This window comes from Haliaeetus leucocephalus, unplaced genomic scaffold (genome assembly GCF_000737465.1).
Source record: "Haliaeetus leucocephalus isolate CR32 unplaced genomic scaffold, Haliaeetus_leucocephalus-4.0 Scaffold321, whole genome shotgun sequence".
NCBI lineage: Eukaryota > Metazoa > Chordata > Aves > Accipitriformes > Accipitridae > Haliaeetus > Haliaeetus leucocephalus.
Window position 1 is genome coordinate 62,021 of NW_010972757.1, and position 746 is coordinate 62,766.

A 746-nucleotide genomic window follows, 5' to 3' on the forward strand; every position below is an offset into this window, starting at 1 on the left:
TGTATGCACACCGGCCTCAAGTGATGCAAGAACCTCAAGAGTTAGAGTTGTTAGGATCAGTCATCATGAATGCCTGTGTGATGTTAATTACACCTATAACACCACTCGAAAGGGTCAGAATGTAAATGCTATTTTGCCTGTATATAGAAATGCTACAGCTCATTGTAACTATATCTATTCCAGAATATCACACTCTTTTTTTCTATTCCAGCTGCTTTACCTGCGGGGATGTTTTTAATTTGTGGGGATAGAGCGTGGGGGGGAATTCCATCGAAACTTAACAGGAGGCCATGTAGCCTCGGACAACTTACGTTACTAACACCCGATATCAATATGATTCACAGTAAAAGGCTCACGATAACTGACACAGGGTTAAGTGGATGGCTAGCAAGTTTGGGAATTACGGGATGGTTGAAAGATTTGCTTATGCATGGCTTAGTTAATTGTAATAGTAGCAGTTGTAATGATTGTACCATGTATCATAACAATAGTTGAACGTATGATTGCAAAAGCATTTCATGTAACTTGGCTTACACAGAAAACAAAAAGGGGGAATGGTGGGAGATTTCATGGAAAATGGGGGACATTTCTTTGAGCCTGATTATTTAGAGTTAGCATAAGTAGGCCGCAGTTAGCATGAGTGGGCCGGAGTACGTGACAGCTGCAGTATGAATGGACTTTGAACCACCAGAAAAACAACAGACATAAGGAACTTGGACAGTGGAGCAATTAATAAACAAGATAAC